At 38.6% G+C, this 25,826-nt stretch overlaps 1 long non-coding RNA gene across 2 annotated transcripts; it reads left to right on the top strand.

The window, feature by feature from the left end:
- Positions 1–1,427: 1,427 nt before the first annotated feature.
- On the top strand, positions 1,428–25,220 carry LOC136020521 (uncharacterized). 2 transcript variants are annotated; one of them, XR_010615358.1, is made up of 4 exons: positions 1,428–1,617; positions 8,058–8,126; positions 23,353–23,470; positions 25,166–25,220. It is a non-coding gene; the product is annotated as an uncharacterized LOC136020521 (long non-coding RNA). The 2 variants fall into 2 exon arrangements; XR_010615357.1 differs by lacking the exons at positions 1,428–1,617; positions 23,353–23,470; positions 25,166–25,220 and adding exons at positions 1,988–2,024; positions 8,412–8,532.
- The last annotated feature ends 606 nt before the right edge of the window (positions 25,221–25,826 follow it).

Below are 25,826 nucleotides of genomic sequence, written 5' to 3' on the forward strand. Positions count from 1 at the left end.
AACTCCAAGCTTAGGCAAACTGTCTTCGATACCAAAGGTGGTTGCTTGAATGAAGGCATAATTAAGAAGTTTAGGATCATGAGATTTATCTCACCAACCTGTAAAGGCATTTAGCAAGGACTACAGAAGCACAGAACTTGCACAAAGACCTGATTTCACTAAAATGTTAGATCAGTGTTATCACCCTATCAATCCTATTGTCCTGTCAATGGTAGATAGGAAAAGCCTTTTGGCAGGAAAGTTAGTGTTGGCTTGTTTGGGGTTTTGTTCTGGAAAGCAAGACAGAAAATGGCAAAAAAACCCAACATTATAATAGCAGTTAACTTACTTACATAAATTCTAGTCTATAAACTGATCTGCAACTCTGCAAACATGAATAGAAGAGGCATATAGATTTATATGGGAAGAGAGCCATCTTTTAGGATACTGTTTGTTTGCACAGTAATATTGGGCACCTAAACAGTATGCACATGTAGATAACAATAGAAGTATCTGCACTATTTTTTCTAGAAAGAACTGGGGGATCAAATCCAGGCAAGAAGCATCTCTAATGTAGTTAATTAATGCTTAGAAAAAGAGAGGAGAGAATTAACAGACACTGTCTGTGGCTATTCTCTTGTGGAAGGCTTAGCTGAACCTGGTGCAGAAATAAAGGTGCTGTGCATCACTTTGTGGCAATGCGAGCAGGAAACCGAACTGAAATGCAGCTACATGGTTGGTGTTTTTTCCTTTTTTATTATTATTTTTTATTTTAATGGAATTGAATACTTGGGACAGGGGTGAGTACCTGTCCCACCGTAAGTCCTGGGGGGGTGCTTCTCCAACACTGTGGTTTTCACTCCAAGGGACTTCTCCTGCTGCTGGAGCTGAGGCGTTGCCCCCATCCTCTGGGGACAGGCAGATCCTTTGCTTCCCAGGTGACTGCACAAAAAGTTTGCTATCCCTCTCTGAAAACCAATTTCTACTAAATACAGTCTGGAGATCTTCCATAAAGCCTCACATATTAAGCTCTACTTAATAGAAGTAGTAATAGGTGATATTCTAATAAAACAGAAAGGCATGAGATAGCTGTAAAGAGCTCATTCTGATGGGCAGGGGCAAAGGAGCAGCATGGGAGGGGGAGAACAGAGGGGGCCACAAGAGGCTGCTTCTCACTTGCCTCTGTTTTCCCTCTGGACCTGAACACACTATTATCCCATTGGATGAAATCTGCCTCCCATTCCCCTGGCAGTCCCCAGCACAGACAGCCCACTGTCAGCTTGATAATTAGCCAGTTAATCCAGGCCTCACAGCTGACCCACGGAGCCTATTAATCTAGTTTCCATTATAAGGTGCCTGCTTGCAGCTGCTCAGCCCTCACACGTTAACTGTCCATCAGTGCCACCGGTGCTGTGAAAGCTTTTCGGTGTGGAGAGTTGCAGTGAAGGGTCTGAATGGCCTGGGATGTTTCTGAGGCATCTCAGCATGAAGATTTCCACCAATTTATGGCCTCTCCATAATGAATTCCAGCCATGCGGGGAGAGACAAAAGACTCCAGCAAGCGCTCCTGCCAGTGTGCTGCTTGAGCTACTCAGCTGCAAGACTCCAGTAAACAGGGTTTAAAATACATTGCTGAGGGTAAGATTATTCCTCTGGGAAATGGAAACAAGGGTGCTTTCTCCAAAGGGGTGCCTTGAAATGGGGACAACTTGCTGCTTTTCCCCCTTTTCTTTACCAGGTGAGTAAGGTGCTGCCATTCCCACCCCACTGTTCACTAGCTCAGCTGCTGAATACAGGCTATTTCTGATACACTCAAGCAAGTGGGGAAGAATGAGTAGGTATGGAGCTTGCCTTTAGGGTGTGTTGTACGTGTCCCGCAATGAAAAGTCTGGTGGTGGCACTACAGTAGGAGGACAGCCAGTTGCAGGAGCAAGAGTGAGAAAGCTGGGACTCTATTAGCCCTCTAAAAGACTTTCTGTCATTGTTCCTCCTAGGACAGAGTGGCTGAGGATCACAACAGGGGAGGAATACAGTGGGCAATAGAGGTAAAATCAAACTTAACAGCAAAGAACAGAAGCCAGATGGCTACATAAGCACATGAGCAATTTCAACCACATTTACAGTGACAGCACACAATAAAAAGGAATAATAGTGCAATATATTTTTTTATCATGATATACTAAGGCACAAATTGATTTTTCTATTTTTTATTTTTTTTTTTAGTATGAACTTAAAAGCATTCAGGTGCTGAGTTCTTGCTCACTGGGGTTACCTTCATTACAAAAAGGAAAAGAAACAACCACGTGTTTTTCCAGTTTGGTGATTAGGGTTCTTTTAAGCAATGATATTAAGTATCCTTTAACATATATATTTATACCTATATATGCATCAGGTAGAAAGCAGGAAGCAAAAGATAGAAGTAGAAAAAAAGAAAAACTAAGGTGTGTGTTTTTCATACACAACGTATTGACAAGTTTATACTGGACCTTTCTGTGTTGTCTGCAGCCTCTAAGCACAGAATAATCTGAACTTGTATTCCAAGTTAGCTCAAACTTTACAGTTCCCAGAAAAAAACAACAGCAAAGTTACATCAGAATATGGGGGGGGGGGGGGGGGGGAACAAACCAAAAAACCCCAAAAAAACCCTGAAGTATATAAACTTTATGTTGTTTCAGTGAAGAAAAACGGCCTTTCTGTACTTTTGTACTTACAAAGTACATTCTGTTCTCCCTTTTTTCCTGTCTTGCTTTCCTGGCTTTTAAGCCACTGCCACTTCGCAGTGAAATCGTGGAGAATCCCTGCATAGTTACAGAAATTATTTTGACTTTTCTTCCAAATTTTTCTTGGAAAGCTTCTTTTGATCCATGTTACATCATGATGTTCCAGTGAATCTCTATGTGATTGCACACTTTATCATCCAGATCACAAAGCTGTAAAGAAAACAGAAGAGACCTTTAACTGTAGGATGAAGGAGGGATCAGATGACTAAAGTGGAAGCAGAGTCAGTGAGCATAAATACAGGAGTTTTCCCTGTCAATATCTAGTACCGATAAAAGCAAGCAAAGGAAATGGAAATCAGCTGTGAAACCAAATGATAAAATGCTTCTCTGCTTACTTTAAACAGCCTATTTCCAGTTATCCTTATAGCCTTGGTTAGATTCATTGTTCAGTGTCCCTCAGTCAATATTCTATTTATCATTCAACAACTAGAGTGGTCATGATGCTTCATTCTTGGTAAAAAAGTAGAAATTATTGATTTAATTGGGAGCAAGGATGAGAACTTGGTTCACTACATTCCTGTTATCTCTGTTGCTTACTGTAAATTGCTTGAGGAAAAGTCTGTTTGCTGTACTGCTTGTACCCGTTTAGTTCTGTTTTCAATGCTGCTTGAAACTGCTTTCTCCCAGAAGAAACAGAGCATCATCAAGGAATTCATGGATTAGATCTCCTTCAGCTCAAATCAGTCTATGCAACTCTGATCGTGGTTATTTTTCAGAGCAGATTTGTGTATGTGTCTGGGTATTTTGAGAAGTACATTGTTGATTACTAAAGCAATCAAGTCCAGACAGTGATTTTGTGATTCACTTCAGTGACGTGATATAAATACCATATCTGAGCTTTTCAGTTTCATTTATAACCTTGAACACCCACTCAGCTGCCTTGCTGAGATTTGTTCCATTGCTTCCAATTCTATGTTTATCGGCTCTTTAAGCTGGAACAAAAAAACCCCACACACAAAATAGGTATTTTTTGGAGGAAGAGACTGATGGCTCCCTTTGTACAGAAACGTCTTACTTTCTCCTCAGTTGATTTTATAAATTACTGCCCACACTGAACCAGACTGTTTATCACTCTGGGCATCAGCGGTGCTTTCTCAACCCATCGGTAGCTACGCTTTGCCTTCCCAATTTATTTAGCCCAAGATTTAAGATGGACAGAGACTGCCGCTCTTATAAATCCTGATTTCACTAGTGAAGGAGTGTCTGGCAAAAAGTCCTTGCAGGAGATGCTCTGCTCTCCATCTCCCATACAGACTAACTAGGTCTTGAATGGTAAAAAGAGCCTGGGATGTCTGAGGTTTTCTGAAGTAGGATAATAAGAAGATATGAAGAAAGTGGTCCCAGTGAGGCCTCATTACAGGTGTTTCTACGGCTAAGTTACTACTTCAGAGGGTGCAAAAGACATCTTTACAACAACTTCCCCAAAACAAAGTGGATCATTTCTATATGGATCCATCTCATTTCCCTCATAATAGCAGCAGAGTAAGACTTGTTAATTGGAACATAATGCAGTTTGTCATACGTTTCTGTTATGCTGTCATTATTTTTACCATCAATATGAACCCATCTTAACACTGAGACATAACTGTCTCCAATTAACTGATGAAAAATGACATCTGTGTAAATGTGCAGTGTAAAATTCTCCTACAGTACAGCACAGTATTTCTCCTTGGTAGCTTTCTTTCATAGACAAACTAAAAATGAGAGATGGAATGAGTTTTAAAAAATAAAGAAACCAGTGACACTGTTGCTTTCACTAAGCAGATAGATGGTTTTGTGTAGCTTGTATTTCAGTAGGGATGTGGAAGATAAATGCTACTTATCCTGTGTTCTAAAAAAAATAACTACATTGCAGGAAAAAAGCTCCAATGGGATAAAATCATCAAAAAGTGAAATGAAATTTGTGTTTTCTCAATCTTTCTTTCCAAAAAACCGGAAAAATTTTAAAAGTGGCATCTGAAAAGTTTATCTACATTCATAGTTGTGTATTTGCCCATATGTATATAAAATATATCTATTCATATACATAACAATATTACATATTATTTTTATTTAGGGGTTGAATACTTTTAATGAATGCCAGTCAAAGTGCAAATAAACTGTTCAGAGAAATGGAACAGAGAGAAATTAAGAGGCTGAAAAGGAGATGTGAAAATTCAGGTTCCTTTCTCCAGCTGCTCTTGCCAGGAGGCTAAGAAGTGCCCTTGATCTAGGTTACAAAAGAAACAGTTGTGAGCATCAGGCTTTGTGCAGATCCCAATCAGCTGTGGACATCAGGCATCATAAGGTGCCACTGCAGGACCTGGGAGGATGCAGCAGGACTTGGGAGGATGCTGCAGCTCCTGCAGTGGCACAAGCAAGGGCCATGAGAGCTTTGAGGTTTGAAAGAGGAGTGAACCCGCTTCCAGCAGCATTTAACAGTACAGTGGGGCTTTTCAAGGACTGCAGTATGGGACTTGTCTGGCACATGTGGGTGTGTAACACCAGAGATCAACAGGTTTTTAAACATAAACTTCTGTCCACTTTCACCATGTCCAAATTGAAGATAAAGATGGCCTAAACTCTGGTGAACAATTTTCTTCTGCCTCTTTTTGTATTTACAAATAAAATGGCCTGAAGAGAAGCCACATTTATTTGCAACTAAAATACCATCTGCTTGTGCGTGAAAAAAATTGCCTAGTCATATGGATTCAGGGTTAAAATGATAAATTTAATTATCAGAAAGTAAAAGAGCAATTCACATTTGGAAGCAGCAAATTTCAGCAGAGCTCAATATTTAATTTGAAGCCATTTCCTGAAAGTTCAGTAGACACTGTGAGTTTCTCCAAAATTCAACACATCATCTGGAGCAAAACTGTTGACATACTGCATTTATGAAGCATAACAAAATGTAGCTTATCACACACCCTGTTGTGGCTGCTAACATACATTGGGAAGTTTCCTGTAATTTCATCATTTATACTTTTTTTATCCGTTATTGGTGGCTGCCTACATTGCCGTGTAACTTCATTTAGATTACCATATAACTTCGGTTAGATTACCTAAACCCATTTTGTTAAATCCAATTCTGGTGGGTTTTTTTCCGTTTTATTCCATTAAGAAGATGTGTGCTACATATGGACCAATATTATGGTTGGTCTGAATTGATCAGAATTCTTTTTCTAGTTATTCTATTGCATAAAAAAACCCAGATCATCTATATTTTTCCCCATCATAGTTTCTTATAGAGAGACATAATGCTGGGGTGACAAATAATTTCTGCATGCAAAGATAGAAGAAAGTTGCTTCTGTAACTTAACAGATGTTCTCTGTTCTGATTAATACCCGCGTTGCTCTGAAGTTGAACATTCCCTTTTTATTTCTCTATGTGAAGGTTTTCTTTATAGTTTTAATGAATCTTCCAGCCATCATTTCTTTGGGTTCCTCAGACTTTATTCTCAGACATCCTGAATCAATACTGCCATGCCCCGACGAAGCACTCGCTGTTGCATAACGTAATGTAGCTCAGTAACTCTTTTGTTCTGTGAATGTATGGTCAAGCTATTCAGCAATGCACATCTTCACCTTGCTGCATGCTGAGATATGTTCTAGTTTAAGGACATTTTTCTAACTAAAGAAAAAGTATTCTTTTGTCAAGCTGTAGTATTTTTAGGCACTTTCTTCTCCAACTTAGTATTCACTGAAGTCCTCTACGATTTCTCTATCACTTCAGTCCGTGCTAACTTGAATGAAATATCAGTGCTTCTTCAAAGGCACCAAGAAGCATTGTTTTGCTTTTCTCAATGACCTGCCTTGCAAGTCAGTCACTCTAGAGCTCCACCAGGGAGCAAGCTGGTAGATTAAAAAAACTCTCTAAGAAGGTGTTTTCTCATAATTAATTATTTGAATTCACTGTTGGGGGAAAGTGATTGCAATGAAAATTGATGTAACTGCAGGCGCAGGCAGACCCATGGCGCCACAGCCTCATGACTAACTTTGTTCTGTCTCGAGCACCTGTAACTAATACTAGGGGCTTTTCTGGGTTTCATTTCCTGCAATACAACATGTCAACAGGCGACAACCCAAATTCCAAGAAATATGTTACTACTTGGATGTTGATTTCCACCAGGCTTTATATTCCAGATATGGAGTCCTCCAGACTTATATCTGATTGGACTTATCTCTAATTATTGGAAATAAACACACTGTTCCATCTCTCACAGACCTGCTTACTTGAGTCTCATCCATGATACTAGCTCATGCAGTCACACTCAGGGACAAGGCAGGCTTTGTTCTTGACTTTCTAATATATTTGTTTGATTACATTGATGAATGCACTTGAGTTTTACCAAGTGATGGAAGAATGCTCGTCCAGATTTCTGAGATGTTCGAATTCAAGGCATAAACTGGCATAAAATGCAACCCATTCATTTGGAACTGAAAAAGTAACTCCTTTATTGGGAAGAGAGGGGAAGGAAGGGTAGGAAAGTTGTTGGCAGACGTGTTTATGATAGATCACCTTTTGGGATGGCAAAAATACTTTGCTTTTATACAAGTTTTTCTGTGGTTTACCTTCCTTATATCCCTTATATTTCATTTTCAATCAGTATCCCTCATATTTCCACACTACAGTTCATGGCTAGCTTTTGCCCAACTTAAAACTATTTAAAAACATCAGTACTGTTGTCAGGGAAAAGAAGAAAGAAAACCCTCTGTCTCTTTTTCTTTCTTTTTTGCTGGCACCACTCCTTGCTGATTCAAAAGCTCCATTATTTAAGCCTTCTGTAGCTTCCACATTTCTGGAGAATTTCAGCTCTCAGGGGTTTTCCTTCCTTTCTTTTTCTGCTGGGGTATTCTCATATTTCCCTATAGGTCTGGTACCTACTTTGCTAAACACTCAGAGTCTGACATGCCCTTTGTTTGGTGTTGCAGCTCTAACTGATCAGCATAACTACATACTTCCAAACATTTTCTGTGGTCCTTTGTAAACAAGCTGCAGGATTTTCTCCAGAAGATAGATTATGCACTTTAGGAAGAATCCTACTTTATTTCCAAGTAACAGTGAGCCCACAATCTCTTCCTGTATCACACCTTTTTGATTTAAGATGAATACTTAAATGTCTAACGTTTAATATGTGCTTATAACCTTGTTTGGATTGAGTCCCTGAAATATATTTTTAATGTTTAATTGCTGGGTTTTCTGTCTAGAATCATACAGATGGTGTAACTCACTCTTTAACTGCTTTCCAGGAAAAATCATTGTTCTCCTGATTTTTATTTTTGTAAATGTAGTAATATAGAATTCCTTTAAATACACAGAATCTTCAGCTTTTGGCCTTGTGAGAAATCATTGAAGTTCCATGAGATCTACTGCCTGACTGACAGAAGGTAAAATACAGAAGTTGTTTCTTTTGAGTGGTGAGTCCCCAAACCAATGTGCATCTTTGGCCACTTTTTAAACGAGATGAAAAATTCAGCTTTTTTTTTTTTTTTTTTCTTAGTAAAATATTAGTAAGAGAGTTCTAATACCAAAATATGGTCATTTATTGAGCTACTTTTTCAAATTCATGTGGTCAGCAGATGTAATTAGGCATAAAGTGAATCAGAAGGTAGCATGCTTGTAGGCATGACCATTGCACTGATAAACTGCTATGCAACTGAAATGTCTTGCAGAAGAGGGGAGCAGTCAGTCTGAGGCAGTTCCTAAAGATACCAGTGAGAATCTCAGCTTGTCTGTCAGAACTTCTAGTTTTGGAATGTCAGTGGAAAATGTCACAGGTAACTTAGCGCTATCTCTTGTGTATCAGTCCATGTGTGCTGAGAATAAACATCACTTTAGATACACTCTGCATTGCTTAGTCTCAGAAAAGTTAAAACAGACAAGTATGTCAAAACTGATTTTGCCATTAGCGGGCTTTGGTTGTTGGGTAAAGAGGTATAAAAAGTCTTCATTCCTCCTCAAGGATACTTGAGCATCTCTACGAAGTTGAAATTTACTCTAAACATCAACAAAATTGCCTGTTCCCCCCTTTTGAAGGAGCTATTCAGTCTCTGGGAGAGGTCTAGTAATAATGGAGCTCATATTAAACAGGGCTAAAATTCTTCACAGGTAAAAGCTGCATCTTTCAGAAATAAAGTTTACACTGAATTTGCAGCGGAGACTTATTTCATTTTGGGTCAATCTTATATTTTGCTGGGTATGCACAAGAATAAAATCATGTAAATAATAAACTGCAGAGCTCCAAAGAAACTTCCTAGCTAGCTCATTTTCCTATCACCTTCTCCAGCTTTCCAGTGCCTCTATAAACTTGCACCTCTATTTCAGACAGAATTGAATGGTTTCAAAACTCTTTTACTCTGTGACTGTATATTTGGGCAAAATTTCCCATCACAGTTGCAGCACCAATGATCAAACTATAATTGGTTGTGATCTTATGCTCCCAGTAATTGTGTCTTCTCTAGCTTGAAGGTGGCTGAAACTTCTATTAGACTGTGAAGAGCTCGGACTTCAACTCAATCTTTAAGTGGAGGAAGTAAGATATCCTCAGCAGGAGCAATGTTTCCTTTGAACAGAAATGCTTAATACTCTCAGTTTCCATTAAGGCCTCAGTCTTTTTGCCAGCATTGGCTTTAGATGCAGTGGAAAGATTTCTTTACCCAAATGGCAGCACATGATTATAAGTTTTCTGCCATCTTTTCTGCTACACCGATTCTTTCCAGGAAGGTTTCATGGAACACAGAGAAACTTGTTCTGTTCTCGGCCCTTCCTCAGTCTTTGAAATTCAGAACATGTATACACACCATACTGTTCACTTTTGCTTTCAGTGCTGCAAACTGCATAGAGGTGTTTCACTACAAGACTCTAATTTCCTTATCTTTGCTGTGTCCATTAATGCTGTCAGTTCTTCTGTCCCTACCATAACACAGACTAAATTAACATTTCCCACTAAGCATGGCTACCAGTTCTTTTTGGGAAAGGTGACATGAATCCTTCCATTGAAATAAGCAAAGGATGTTTTTTTCCTTTGGTACAAACAGAATTTGATTAGTTTAGGATCAGCATAACTTACTGAAGTCAAATGGTTGACTGATGATTCTTGTGTCCAAGACAGAAGAAAATTACATATATGGAGAAATTTCAGCATACAAAGAATAAAGGATTAGAAAATTAAAAGATCGTCCATCAGTCCTTTTGGTGCTGTTTCTGAAACGTTGCATTTCATGTTACTTTTTTACCTGTAGGTAGGAATGAAAAGTAAAAAAGGACTAAAATCTAATTTCATATTTTCCTCTCTATGTAGCTCTTAGGAAGGAAGCAGCTTGCATTTAAAAGGGAAAAAAAGAAGAGAAAAAGATTTAATTCAAAGAAATCTGAATGTGAGTTGTTCATAATGCTGAATGCCAAAAAAAAAGCTCACTTTCTTCCTCCCAGTACACAGTGTCATTGCTTAGAAAGCAAAGAGAAAGGCTACAGCAGCAAATTGGAATAAAGCAGAAAATCCCTGTGAAGCAGGTAGCCTCCCATTCATGTTTGGTTTCTGTACTCATCTGTTTAAAGCATCTGTGTGAAGTAATTAGAGACATACAAGTGGAACAAAATAAAAATGGACTTATAATAATGTTGATGAGATTTGAAAGGCATTTCTTAACACATGCCTATAACAAAATCCAAAGAACATTTCAATAAAGAACATACCTATCAGCCACTCATTCCAGTTTTTCCATTAACTGAAAGTGTATCAGTGCTTTCTTGTTTCATGGTCGGAGTTCAGTCACTCTGGCCCCACTATGTTTCTAAACTGTTCAGATCAAACTAAATGGCTTCACATTGTTCAAGATCTTTCCAATTTTCTACTGGAGAGGAACAGATAGAATATATGCCCTGCCAAGCACAAGAAATGGTAGGATCAAGTGTTGAATGAGTTTCAATCTCAAGTTTCAATCTTGCATCTTGTCGTCTGATTTACAGTATCTTTGTATCTGTTGAAATAGGTGGTTAAGCAGCCTTTATTATAAGGTTTTATGCTGACAATAATGCTAACAGTCAAAAATACTATAATTCTATGAAAAAGAAGCTTGATACTATTTCTGAATTCAGACACAACAGAGACTCTTTGTCCTGGTATTCAGTGAAGTAAGAAGATAGAAATGTATGCACTAAATGGTGCTTTTAAGGCACTAAGAAGACAGCATGTCTTTGTGTATTTTGATTACTTTGCATGCTATTAATAGAGAACAACAAGAGGAGAAAGTTTGGTTCTTCTTTATATAAACACTAAGATGCAGAATGTTTTGTAAAGGACAGCTTTGTGAGATGTGATGCTTGGATTATGGAGAACCTCTTGATTTATTTTCTTCTGCCAAACCATTCTTTAATAAGGAAAGATTGTTGTGAGGTTCCTGATGTATCACCTGCTGCTTTTGTTAACTGGATGGCAAAAATAAACATCTGATTCTTTACCTAATCAATGACTTTGCAACTTTCCAATTTGGCCTCTTCATAGACTAGGATCAAGGGATTTAAATAAAACCCTGCATCTCCTGCTGTGGGATCCTTGCTGTGCCCTCCAGGTACTTCTTGCCATACTCCTCCTCCGGACTTTTTCCACTGTCCTAGTTGAACCCCATATGGACCTCCAAAAGCCTGAACAATAGAGCCAGAGGTGAACCAGGAAAGGAAATCTTCCTTACTGGACTGAAAATGGCTTCAAGGGTTGCTTCTCAGAAACATGTCATATCTTAGACTGGCTACTTCTGTCATTTTTTTACTATTCAAGTGCCCTGTCAAAGGCTCACTTCATCCTGGGTAGTTGAAATTTTCAATGCTAAATTCAATTTAAAGATCACTGAGGTTTAAGTACAAGTTTGCTAGTCTATCAAAATTTTTACTATATATTAGGAAAAGAGAGAATACAACTTTTGCCCTCATGACAAGGGAGCTGTTGCGAGTTCATGACTGCTGATTTTGCCTTTATTCATGCTTTCTTTTTCTCGATAAATATGTTGGCATAAGGGTATGGTTTATTTTGTCTTATAATTTTAACCAAGTTAATTCTCTACTGTTTGTTTCTCCTTCACTAAGTCTGCAATTTAAGCTCTGCATTTGACAAGTGACTAAGGGTTTTGACCCTTGGGAGTATCTCTGACTCTGAGACCTGCAATGGGATTCTCATTAATGTCAGCCAGAATTCCACACACATAGAGCTAGGCAATGTCTCTGGCCCTTCAAAAGAGAAAGAGGTTTAGTTGATAAGGTTTTTTAAAAAAGAGAGAAAAAGTTATCTGCAAGAAAGAGCAAGGAAATGAATCAAAAGGAAAACCAGGATGCTGCTGAAGGAAGGTGTTCTACAAAAACTAAAAGCAAAACTATGGAATGGAAAATCTAGATCACAGTGAGGAATGAAAAGGTGGGATCTGATTCAGACACAAAACAAGGTGGGCGTGAATTTTAATAAGGAAAAGCAGTTGCTGTAGAAAGGACATTTAGCTGATCTCAGAAAACTATTTAAGGTTTTTAAATGAGTTCTATAGGAAGAAAAGTAGCAAAGCCCTCGGTATAGCATGTAGACATTAATGAGTAATGGCAGTTACTGCAAAGACTGTGAGCCATCTTCTTTTAAGTAAGTTACCAGAAGTTTTAGTAATAGTTTCAAGCTTTAGTAATGGTTTTAACAGGGAGATGAATGTATGGGGTCTTTTACCTTCAAGGAAAAAGGCAGATTAGCTAGCTAGCTAGCTGTCTGAAATGGTATGGTCTTTCCTATAGGCATCTTGGGTGAGATGGTTTAGTGTGAGGTGTCCCTGCCCATGGCAGGGGGGTTGGAACTGGATGATCCTAAGGTCCTTTCCAACCCTAACTACTCGATAATTCTATGATCTTGAATCACTGTTTCTTATACTTTATTAAACTGTCTTGCAATACTTGCATATTTTCTTTCAAGATTTTGCAAAACGTTGTGAATCTTGGGCAGACCTAACGAAATCTTGGGAAATCACAGGCTGTGATTATCATAATTACCTCGTGCTGCAGTAGTCCCTAAGTTTTCTCTAAGGCTCAGGCAGGTACACAATCCACGTGTTAAATTTTTCCCTCCTCACCTGTGGACTGTGAATCGATGCAGAGCTGAGACAGGACCTTCAGCAGGAGAGATATAAAGGAACTCTTTTTTGGTAACATAGGTAAGCACTGACTGAAATCATCATCTTTGTCTCAGACCCATCTAAAACTATTATTGCTACTAGAGAGCCAATCTGCTCCATTCTCAGACACAAAATTACTTAATGCTACAGTTTATAATACAAGGAAAATACCGTTTTGAGTTTAGAAACAGCACTTCTGTGCTCCTAAGCCAGCTCTCAATTGCTCTAAAAGTAGTATGTACAACACTTATTCAGCTACAGATGGAAATTCATAGGTTTATATGACTTGTCCTCATCTGACCTTGAAGGAACTCACTGACATCACTCGTTACTCTCATCAGGCCAACAAGATACTGATCGTAAGTTCAGGACATTCCATAAGACAAAGATATGTTTTAAGAAATGCATGGTGGTGGATATTCAGTGTCCAGGCTATAAGTCTGCCAGTGGCCTTCTCTCATCACTGTTGCGGACAAAGTTTGTGCTACACACTAATTAATCTTTTATTGCACAATTAAAAAACAGTGGAGTAGCCATCTCTATTGCTTTTCATTAAGCATATGAACCCTGATAATGTACAATGTTGTTCTTTTCTTCCTGAAAAAGGATTCATTTTATTAATGGTAAATAACATTTGATCTATTATTGCAATTAAACCATATTACAGTGCATAAGCCATGTTCTTCCAGGCATATCTCACTTCAGAACAAAATCACTTTAAAAATTCAAGTTCTGAAGTATTCCTGGAAAGGGAAACTGTATCCTTTTATTGCCAATTCAAATGGGTGAGAGTAGATCCCATCAATCTTTGATTTTTCTGTAATAATTCATGAAATTTCGTGAATCAGCAGGTAATTGGTTCTTACAGACAAGCCTCTGAGCATTTTTCTAGTATTCAAGAGTTCCATGGATTTATGCCTCTGCATATAACAGTTAGTGCCTTTAAACAGGGACATTAAAAAATTTCCACTTACATACAAATGACCTTTTAAACAGCACCTATGATTGATTTGCAGTAGGTAAAATAACACCCCCTTACTTCCTGGTATTTAATTTACCTGACAGAACCATCTCTCATAGGTTTTCTCAAGGAGTTTTGAGCAAGCTATTCTCTGGATTATTGTGTATCAAATTGCCATCTTTTCTAATGAAATAGTAAATTAGAGGTGCTGAGTGGATCACTGTTAGTTTGGATATTCCTAGCTGACTGGAAAACTTGTTAGGAATTTTCATACCTGTATTTTTGGCTAGAGGTGGGAGGGGGTGAGGTGAGCAGAGAAAAATTAAATTAGACCTTTTTTTAAATGCTGTAGTGATTTAAAAGCCTAAATTACATTGAAAATTATTGAGTGCAGGTGCTTCTCAAAGTTAAAAATAGGTGAGTGGGGATGTAAACCTCACTGGAAGTCTGTGACAGTTGAGCTTCTAATTCTCTTTTGAAAAGAATATCAAGTTGTTAAATAATTTGATAACTTTTCCCCAATCTTTCTTTATTTGGGCCTGTTCACAGCTTGTACTGCAAACAGGCAGGAATGCCAGGCAGAGCATCTCCAGGGAACACTGTGCCTCTATGCTCTCTAGCTCCCTTCCTTTCGCTCTTAAAACACTTTCAAAGAGTACTGGTTCCCTGTATCTTAATCATCCTGTTGATAGATAGTTCAGGATGAGATTATTCATCCATCCAAGGTGACAGCCCCATGGAGATGATATGCTCAATCTGCCAGGCAAATGCAGGAGCGATAGCACTGAGGTCTACTTTCCTGCAGTTGCCCCTCAAGGCCATCCTCTTCAGCAGGTCTTCTGCTGTCTTAAGCACATACATCCTGCAGTGAACAGCATCTCAGTGCTGCCTCTATTAACTTGGTATCTTTCCACTACCTACTTTGACAAAATTCCAGTGAATTTACTAGTTTAGGATAGCTCTGTCAAATTCGTTGGGGTACAAATTTGGAGTAAGAAGTTTTTTGGAAGTTACAAGGAGAGTGTATATATACATTTACATTACAATGATTAAAAAAAATACCCCTCATGTCTTTACAAAAGCAAGGTAAAGTTTTCTTTGGCTTGGTCACAGCTTAGTTGAACAGACTAATATGTATTATAAAATAACCGTATTTAAGAAGCCAAAGCAATTTAATTGAACAATTTCAGGTCTTTAGGTGTATCGGATTCCCTGGTTTAGTTTTCTTAATCTACTTTGCTCTTCCCTGTTCCTCCACATTACTGAAGCAAAAGTGACAGTAGTAATTATAGAAAACAACAAATTGGGGAGGGGGGAGGGGGAGTGGGGAAGGGAGAAACCCAGCATAGCAGTGAGACCAAGAGATATAAAATACCCCACAGAAAACTTGAAATGGATGTAATTAAAATGGCCTTTTTCCCCTTGAAAAGTTATTTTTCAGTGAAGCACAACCTATTGAATTAATTCTATTATAGGAGAGTGGTCATGATAAATCCTGTCTTACAGGTTCATTGATTTAATCAAAAAGACCATCTGAATGCAAATGCTAATTCTTCATTTGGGTAAAGCAAGGCACAGAGGCCTTAACTAAAACTCCCATGCTGGCAGGTACCATGACCCTCAAGACCTGCATCAGACCTGACTCCAGCAGCCAAAATCTGTATGCCACAATAATACATGTCCTGTTCCTCTCCTGTGCACTTTGCTAGCAGTGAGGTAGCCAGTCTAACAGAACCAAGGATGGAGGTATGCTTCCTGGGAACTAATCCTTGCACAAAGGCTGGAGTTGGAAAAAGTACCTGCATTTCGTATCTAATACTGTTTACAGCCGTGGCTCTAGAATTTATGTATTCACAACAGTGTCAAACACTATTGCTAATGAAACCTGAGGAATGCTGTTAGGAAGGTGCACATCACAGAGGGCATGACAGTGTAACTGAGGATACATTTTCAGTTCTGCCTCAGATCTGACATGATCTCTTCGAGAACAACTTGCAGTCACAAAATGTATCACTAGAAAACGAACCACAGGCACAAATCAAAGCATCTGTACTAGTAGCAACATGTATAGTATCTTCAATGAGAGAACTTTTCCTCTTACAAATCTGACCCCTTCTGTAGCTCCTAATCAGCATCAATCTCAACAGCCATGTTTAGGGCACTTGTGTCGTGATGAGACAGAGGCAACAGAGTTATTCATTTGTAAATGAGCTATTAGATTATACTTTCCTGTCTGTATTTGCATTTCCTTCAGAAGAACTTAAAAATATGTGTAAATATGTGCACCACTGAGTAGGTCTATGCAGCATGAATTAATATGGTTGCAGCTTATGTGGTTGTGTGATTGTCAAAGGTAAGTCATCTCTGGGAAAGCTGATTGATTCACTCATGGGACAGGCCCTTCCACCTGTACCAACTGCTAAAGACAAAAAAACCCAGACGTATTAATGATTAATTCATAATCCCTTTAGATTTATAATTTAGACTCAAACCAGTCACAATCTTACAAATTCCTATTCCTGCCTCCAGACCTGGACCTGTAAATAGTTGCAAGTTCATTCTGGATAGTTCAATATGAGATGAGATACTAAAATCGAAAGTTCTGGATCCAAATGTGTACAGATTTTTCTTCAACAGAACTAAGCTGGTTTTGATCTAGAGAGGCTGTTTTCAGGACACTGGTAGGGAATGCTTTTATTGGACTAGGGTATTATACCCAGATTTGTATATTGCATCTGATACTCAGTTCTGCAAGCACAGAAGGATATGACTTTGAAATTAGTGAATGTACTCACACAAGTAAAATTGCTCTTTGATTGTACCACTAGTAGGATCAGATTCCTAATTGATGAATGTGTTCTTGGTGTTCAGTGAACTAAGATCAGAAGATTGTTGTTGATACTATTATGTCGGGGAGTTTTGCAATTAGTGTTCAAATTTTCATTTCAATGCTTCGTTCAGCTCCTCCCTCCCATGCTAACAATTAAGTTCCCAAGCCACAAAACATCCATTACATTGTGTATGTTGTCTACAGCACTGATATACAGTCCATCAGCAACTGTATAAGCTGTTATTTCACCTTCATTTACTAATATTGTCTTCACTAGTGAATACTGATACAGGCAAAGTAGACGTCAACATTTAACACACAGCTTAAATAAAACTAATGAAAATTGACTCACCCGTGTCTACTTAAAAGATTAGTGTCGTACAACCATTCTTAATTACCTTTAATTTTAGCTTTGAATTCCTTCCCAACATGACTGTATCCAGTGTCTTCCATCCTGTAATAGAAACTCTTGCTTTTCTGCTGAGCAGTCAGACACTCACCTCATCAGCAATGAACTTGTCAGTGAAAGTGAGATGACAAAACTATGCCTTGCTATATTCAATAGAAGTCAAAGAGCTTCTCGTGGCACAGAGCTACTACACAGCCCTTATAAATTATTTATGCCTCTCACATCCCCGCATTCTTTATTCCATTGCCCAGCAGGACCCTGCTGTGGTGCCTTCACTAATCACAACATGGCAAGAAGCCCTGAAGTTATGTGGCAAACTCTGTTACCTTATAGGTTCAGGAGTCCCCATGCTTGTCTCTTCCTTCTTCCACAGCTTCCTCACTGCCACAAGCATGAAATTCTCTTTATCACTGTCTAACAAATTATCTTAGATCCAGGGTCAATTTCTTGCCAAAACCAGTGAGGAAATGCAGAGGGAAAATATTCTGCATTTGGTGGACAGACACTCTCCTTTCTCTGTGACTGCCATGAAAGTTGAACCCTGGTTTCCATGCTTTTTAGATGAGTATGCTGATAGTAGACTTCCTGTGCTGGGCTTTCTCTTCTTTTTGCGTTCACAGAGAAGCTTACAAGGGACTTGATTTTATTCTAAGATGAAAGAAGACTTTTTTCTTCTGTACAAAAAGGAAATGTTTTTCATTGTGGGGCTGAATATAGACATGATGTGAAGATGGATGTCAGTGGGATGAGAAGAGCACCTTTCCATCGTGTGGCTGAGGGTATGAGCCACAAAGAGCAGTGCTAATGGGATGGGGAAGTCCCACTCTTCTCAATTCTTGCCCATTCAGTTCTCATTGTGCACTGCCAAACATCACAAGACATTGCCAGACTATTATGATGTCAAGATAAAAAATCATACTAGAAAGCACAAAACTGTTCAATCCTATCAACAGAGCTTTCAAAGTATAAAAGATTTCACCAAGTGAGAAGATGCTAATGTGATGGAAATAGTAAATTATAGGCTTAGAGTGTCATGCTTGCATTTAACTGAAGTACATGAGAATTGCAAAAGACACCACTTGAAATATTCTTAGCATTGCAGCGCATAGATACTATTAATAGCATTAAAGGGATACAAATGTATTTACCCAAGTGCCACAAATCTTACTAGGCATGTATAGAATATGCTGGTTTTGCACAAGGATTGAAATTAATAGGCATGACCTTTTTCTGACTTGCCTTTCATCCTCATAAATTCAGCTTGTTTGCAAAACAGGCTCAGCGGGATTTGTTTGTGATTTTTCTCATATCAAACACAACAAAACTTACAATCTTTTTTAGTCCTTGTAGTCTCTTAAATAACAAATATTGTAAGAAGCTGTGTTCTCTATGACTCATGGCAGTATTAGGCTGGCATCTAGATTTATTTACAAGCAAGCATCCACCCTTGGATTAGTTTTTCCAGCAGATAGTCTGGAAGCAGATAGTGATGCTTAGAGTCAAAGTCAGGAAAGCTTAGTCAGGATGAATAGATGGCATTAACTACACTGCATTTAGAATGCACAGCAAGGGCTCCTTGTTAAATGGCTGACTTTCAGCTTCCAGTATCCCTTGGTCAAACATATGCACAGGTATGATGATGAGTAATCCTGCATCCCATCAGGCACTCATTTAATTCAAGATCTTGTATTCAGTAGAGGCCAATGATAATATTGCACAGAGATATGCAACAGCTCCACTCAGGAAAATTGTCTGTTCCTTTGGAATATATTTTCCTACCCCCTAGCAACCAGCTACTAATTAATGTTCTTAATCTCAGTGATTTGCACCTTTTGTATTCTTTTAATATTTGAAATTCAGGTTATCCATTTATACCTCTAGTTCTTTCAGGAATAGTGGTAATCTCTGTGCCTGCATGCTATGAGTATTACAGTTCGAGCAACATGGATTGCAGAGGGTATATTCCAGTTCTTGTGTTTTCAGGCCCTTCCCTATCAATAAACGCTGCTTGATTTACAGTACATAAAGGGACAAATAGACTGAGCTTCCCTGAATTTCTTAATATTTTGTATAGCTCTTCAAGTACCTTGGAAGTTTTGCAGGCATTTTTTGCCCTCAGAAAAAAGTAAGCAATGCTGCTTCTTCCACCCATGTCAGCAGAAGTACATCTGAAACCATGTTTACTGGTTTTCTTCTAGGCACAAGTTTTCTGCCAAGTGACAGTGGAGGTCCAAAGTAAAATTAATCTCCATCCTAACGATACTAAAATACATACAGCTGTAGATTTCTTTAGATCTTGGAATGTGGTAGGCCAAGTAAAGCCATCAGGAAAATCCCTCCAACAAGATACCAACAGCTTGGAGCTGTGTGGTGCTCTGTTCCATCTTCTCTTACTCTAGGTAGTGGCCACAGTGAGACCATACATCCAGGAAAGCATGGATGAGAGTGGCATCACTGGACCTTCGAGGGAGGTGCCAGATGTAAAAGCCTCCAGAAGATCCTTGCTTCACTTTTAATTTAATTTTCTGAGTAAAAAGTTGTGCTCTTTTCACGTATTCTGCATCAACAGTTTGGGTCTCACAGGTCTCTGCTACATTTTAAATACTTTTTGCAGCTGCTTTTTCCCATGAGACTTCTATGAGGAGGCAAAGAAGCCATGAAAATAGGTTAATGAGAGGCTGCATGAGCCTTTCAGCCTGACAAAGCTTTTGGCCCATGGAGAGCTTGCTGTTGAGATGATGCTAAACTGCAGTAGAAGACAGCTAAAAAACAAGGTTTCTGAGAGTTTTAAAGCAGTTGCAAAAGTAATGATGAATTATATGGGTGTCATTCCTATGTGCTGAGCTTTTTATTTTGCCCCGGAATACTTATTTTCTATACCTTTTGCATTACTACAAAATTGCACCTTACATTTGAATAACATTATGAAGAGTGCAAAAATAATTCTGCTAAAGTTGGAAAATGCCAGCAAAAAATGCCAGTGCAATCTCACTCTGGTCTTTCTTGTAGAAAAATGCCACAATTCATTATATGACTGTGTGCTATTTGTTTTTCACAGGTGTTTGCCTTTTTCAGTATCTCGATTGAAATGATGTTTACCCCACTGGGTTTTGCTATATGGATGTTGTTCTGCCAACATAGCTTGTATGTGTAATACATACACTGAAAGTTGATTCAGTAGGATTAAAAGTATTGCTAGTCTTCTTTTCCAGCTTTTCTCAGGGGAAAAATAAATGGTTTTCTGGGTTTTTTTGTTGGTGGGTTTTTTTTTTTGTTTTTTTTTTTTTGGGGGGGGGGGTATTGTTTTGTTCCTTCTTTTTTAAAGGTGAACATTTTAAACATTTTTAACATTTTAAAGAGCTGCAGGATGTTGAGAATTCAGTGTCCCTCAGCTGTTTGCAATGGTTTTCCCTGATAAAAAGCAGCACCAGATGGGTAAGCATCCCTGAATTGTTGCAACATAAAGGAATAAGCATTTGCTCAAACTCCCTGCTTCAAATGGCTGGCTTAACCTCTTACTTAAAGCCTTTTTCACCTGTAAGTTTTGACCCAAGTAGAATAATTGCCAACCTGGCTCATACAAAGCCGTGCTCAGAGGCCAGCAGCACATACCACTTGTGCTGTAGCTGAGAGCAGATACATGCCAACCAGCTGTTGCCAGAGCTGTCAGTGATTCTCGAGCTCCATAAATTTGTACCTGGGACAAATCAAGGATCAACAGGACATTTTTCTTCACTCTATCCTGCGAGAACCTAATCTTGAATTCCAAACTCACATGTGTGATTCCAGATCCACAAATTGCAGGTGATTTTTCCCACTCAGCTACTGTCCGAAACTGGACGTCTTGCACCAGCTACACATAATCCACTGCACTTAATGATGAAAGAGTTAGCTAGATTCTTTAAATTGCTCTTAGAAATGCACTGTCACAGTGAACAATTGTTTTATCACAGGAAACATCAAATTCCAATTGCTCAGAATGTTCTGATTTCTACCAGATTTGTTTTACCTTGAAGAGAGGTTTTAGAATAAATGCTTCTATCAGTGAGAGAAAACTGATCACAAACCTATTCAGCAGAAATCAAGGACAAAGACTTCAAGAACAATTTATTCTAATGAGATCATGCCTAAGAATTCAGTGGGTTTCTTGTTCCTTTCCTGTTGGCAATAAAAGCCATGTAGCACAGTTGACAGCCCTCATGAACTGATCCAGTTTTAGTCCTTCAGTCATTCATTCTTCTCTGAGTAGTGGTGGGAGACATCAAGAGTCAGAACAAAAGATGCAGAACATTTAAAGAGCAGATATCCATGCATTTGCTGATCAATACATGGCTTTTGATGAGTATCTGCTATTTAAATAAAGAGTAAGTCAAGTATTGTGTTTTAGTTAATGGGCTAAGGCTGCTTCTCAGTTATTCCAAGAAAATTTAATACAGTGGCAGTAAGGGAGTGTTTGCTCTGGAATGAATTTATTTTTACTTGATGCAACTCACAGATCGAGGCATAAGAAAGAAAGCTTCTGCAGTACCCTATCTCCTTCTTTCCTTTCCTTTTCTTGGTGGTAAGCAGTGCCAGCTACCTTTTCCACATTTAACTGATGCTTCTGAATTGTGTGTTTAAGTGTTTATCAAATTGGGAAAATTTAAACAAGTTTTGCAGTATGTTATCAGAACACTTCCCCAGCATTGCCTACAGGAGATATTAAAAACAAAAAGTCAAACTCAGCTTCAGTTTACTTCTAAAGTAGAAAAAGTTTTCACACGTGTGAGTTTTATTGGTCTGTAGTTGTAATATAGTAGAGAGTTTTCTAGGAATCAGTTATATTTTGTTGATTGCATTGCTTACTTTTCTTCATATATAGGGAAAAACCTGCTTAATCTTACATCCACATGGAGATCTTTTTCTTCCCAGTTAACACTTAAATCTGAAACAGGAGAATGAATACATAACTAATACTATTTATAAGCAGGTTTGCATTAAGTTCGGGGTTCTTTTACTGTTGCACATTTAATCAGACAATATCATTATTATTACTCATTTTACCAGGTTTCATTTTTTGTTTTAAAGGTTTTATTTCTCCTTCTGTTACGTGTAATATATGTTACCAAATACTGTCTAATAACTGTGTTGGATAATTTGCATTGGTGGTAGAATGGCTCATTCCAGTGATCCTAGGTAGTTTGCCATAGGAATACATATCAGTCTACTGGAGAAGATGGGACAGCAAAGGAGAAACGCTACAGCATGAACTGGCATTTTTCATACATGAAATGTACTTCAGTGTTGCTGGAAACTCCAGCACTAGTTCTTTTTTTTTATATTTAAAGCTGAACTTTCATTTCTAACATTGCAATAAATCATTTCCAAACATCGTGGTAAAAATAGGAAAAAAATAGAAATGGAAATAGAAATACATTGGTTAGTCTCCTAGGTCTTAATCTTATTTTTGCAGTTCTACAGTTTATTTATTGGGATTATGAGCAATTTTTAAAAATGATAGAGAAATTACATTTTTTATCATTTCCAGCAATTCAGATCATCTGGATACCTGAATTTTAAAAGCAGAAAGGGAAATAATCTCTTAGTAGATTAGCTCAATAAAGCAATTATGAGATTTTCTCCATTACATTTATTGAGGAAGCCAGGTGAGAGCAGGAGGAGCACTTTAGCTCAGTTAAGTAGTAAAAAACATTAGAGGTAAATATATTTACCATCAGTAGGGTATGATGATAGACCTGAGTGATAAAAGCCGTGTTTGACTGATACTTACTTTTAGCAAATAAGCTTCCTGGGTGTTCCTAAAATGGATTTCTCTGTTCTCTGTTAGCTTCATCCTGGTCCATATATCAGAACACTGGGATTTATCCCTGCATCTGGCTGAGTTTCCCCTTCCCATTTCTTCTTTAACTTAGTGGTCTCTCTCTTTTAGAGGGATTTCTGAATATTAAGATGTTTCTTCCCACACTCCATGTACTTACTAAATATGCCTAATAAAATGTCATGGTGGCCCACTCCTCTCTGTGGGCCTTATCCAGGATGGACTCAAACTACTCATGTAGTTTTGAGTATCCCCATCAGGTTTAATGGAACCACTCAAATGCTTGAATTTATCTACGTAAGTGCTATGCTGGCTTCAGGCCAGGAAAAGCTCCTAATGTACTCGCAAACAGAGGGAAAAAAAGTCATTACTGTTTTCTGGAAATCCTGTTATTCTGTGAAGTGGAGGCTTTGTAGTTTAAGGAGGGTCATCTCATGTTTCATGCTGTTTCTCTAGGCCAGCAAGTTGCATTTGGATCTCCCTGATGACAAGGCAGCAGCACTGAATATGCCTCTTCAGTGCTGCAAGAACTGTGGTACAAGGACAGGAGAGTTTATTCACCATGACCCGGTGCGTATCCATGCCTCTGGCGTTGCTGTTTTGATATGATGATATTGTGTTAATGGATTTCTGTCAAACAGATGGTTAAAATCCTTACTGACAGTTTGGAAAGGGGGGGGGGGGGGGAAGAGTAGAAACCTTTTATAGCAACTGCTCGTTGATTTTTGAAGTTAAAAATTAAGTCTGAAGTGAAACTGAAATTCACGTTTCCCCTACAAACCATTCATAGAAACCCAAAGTGAGTTTAAAATCCCCTGATTACCAGTGACCTGCACACCCAAGTACTGTAATAATGCATTTTGCACACTGTGTTGTGAAAGTTGGTAGCAGGATAAAATTAATAAGGGGAGATACTAAGGGATGTGCCCAAGGACATGCCAAGAGTAGGATGGAGCCGAGAGCAGATTCTGTTGTTCCTTCCTTCTGGTGCCCTGCCAAGCTCACCAGACCCACATTCAGTTAGGATTTTGCCCCCAGAAAGTGTTATTTTTTTTTGGGGGGGTGGGTTGGGGTATTTTGATGCCGTCAAGCTACCTGGGGAAAATAAGAAAGAAGTGTCATAGCTTTGAAGAGCACAGGCCAGCATAGTCAGAGGGAGCTTGCCAGGGACTTCAGCAGTACTGTGCAGTTAAGCCCAGCCCAGGGCCTCTTGCCATGGCAGCTGGAGGATACTTCAGTTCCTATTCTGCAAAGTGACAGTAGACAAAAGCCAAACAGAACCTTCAATTTGTTCTTGACACGTTGCAAACTGTTTTGGAGACAGTGGTGTTAATCACATGGAGAGCTCCGCAAACAGGCGACCATCACCCTGTGTCTCCTCAGGAAAAAAAAAAAAAAAGGAGAGAAATTTTTAATTAATTGCCAAGAACACGTTGTCACATTCTGCAAAATTACAGTTCTAGAATATTGCTCTCAGTGGGACCTGCCCGTTTCAAAATTAAAAGCTAAAGCATTTACTAAAAAGCTGTCATCATGGCTGTTTAGTCGCCTAATTGCTGTTTCTTTAATATGTACTCACACTGTTACAAGTCACTTTTGCCAAACTAAATTAGAAAGTGTATATTACGAAGAGCCGGTGATTTTAAGAGCATCGTTCTAATCACTCTCTCTCATTTTTCCAGTAACAGACACTGTAATTGTTACGGGCTTAGGTTTCCTGCAGAGCAGCCTAGAGGCAAACCTTGTGCACTTGTATTTGAGCATAATGCTCCCTCTGCCCAGTCTCCTTATTATGCAAAAAGGTGCTGAGAGCAACAAAACTTGTATTTTGTTTCCCTGAAACATCATCTATCAGACTACATCCTTGGAGACCCACAAATAATTGCAAACCCGCTAACAAATAAGGGGAACAGTTGTGTTATATTTTGTCTTTATCAGCTTAATATTGAAAGCTTTGAGGGTGCAAAATGTTTAGTACTTACACATATCGAGGGAGGGGAGTTTACTGGCTGACTGTCACAGAAGTAACCGAATTTAACTTCATTTTCATTCTTGAAACTTGTATCAGACGTATCTGGACCTTTGGGGAAATGCCCGTCCTTGTTATGAAATAAATACAAATAAGGGCGCAATGTAAACCTGACCTAAAGGTAGCACTTTAGTTCCACCTCAGGCCACAGAACAAGACAATGTCTAACATAAATGCTACCTAATTTTTAGCTGGGGTTTTCATGATGGTGTAATTTTCCCTTAACTGTTCATGCTCCAGTGCTGCACCCTTTTCCAATTCAGCACGTGTGTCAGTTGTAAGACCCCTGAAGCAGGTACCGTGCCTTTTATATTCGTTCTGTGCACTGTGGATCTATGATCTGGATCCGTGTATCCTCACCATGATTTTGTTTTATTGAAATACTCCCTGATTTTATTTTCTACACCCTGTTTCTCCTGGAACACCTCCTGTTTAAAGAGAGTGGCATTATACATAGGAGAGGAATTCATTTTCTAGTCAAGAGCTTTTAAATCACACTTTTGTAAGACAGATAATTGTGGTTGTGGCAGAGAGCAGTCTTTTTCTGACATGTTTTTGTTGTCTTTTATAGGAATGTTAGATTATCCTTGAACTTGCAGGAAATACATTTTGGTTGTTGGCAATATGATTTAATTTATTACACATGCATGAATTTTCCATTTACTAATTTCATAAATTCCTTCACTTGGTTAATCACATTCAGTCTTTTTCAGACATTATGAATAACACACAATAAAGAGACAGAGGCCACAATCATTTCCAGTACTGCTCAAGCAGAGGCAGAGTGATGGTTCCTTATACCCATCTCCAACATGCTTTAACATCATGGGAAATCCATGGAAGCACTGACACCTGATGGAGTTGAATTAAGTTTTCTTCATTTTCTGAAGCATAACCAGCT

This window comes from Lathamus discolor, chromosome 11, assembly GCF_037157495.1.
Source record: "Lathamus discolor isolate bLatDis1 chromosome 11, bLatDis1.hap1, whole genome shotgun sequence".
Taxonomy (NCBI): Eukaryota; Metazoa; Chordata; class Aves; order Psittaciformes; family Psittacidae; genus Lathamus; species Lathamus discolor.